This window comes from Euprymna scolopes, chromosome 19 (assembly GCF_053919585.1).
Source record: "Euprymna scolopes isolate OS-2025 chromosome 19, ASM5391958v1, whole genome shotgun sequence".
Lineage (NCBI taxonomy): Eukaryota > Metazoa > Mollusca > Cephalopoda > Sepiida > Sepiolidae > Euprymna > Euprymna scolopes.
This window is the reverse complement of record NC_136500.1, coordinates 10,405,604-10,405,836: the sequence shown is the minus strand read 5'-3', so window position 1 is coordinate 10,405,836 and position 233 is coordinate 10,405,604.

Genomic DNA, 233 nt, shown 5'->3' with positions numbered 1-233 from the left:
CGCTCGTTGGTGTCTCAGTGTATGACGCTCCGTAGCTGCTTGCTCATGCTTGTTGTTGAAGAAACGACCAAAAACCCGAAATTAGGTCCGGACTAGCATCTATTACACAGCGTTCTCGCCAAAACGTTACACCTTCAAACTTCTCACACTTTATTCATAGAATACGCATTTAATCATGTTTAAGAATGAGTGCTATTTCAAATATAAAATATTAATTCCACTTTCTAAACGTG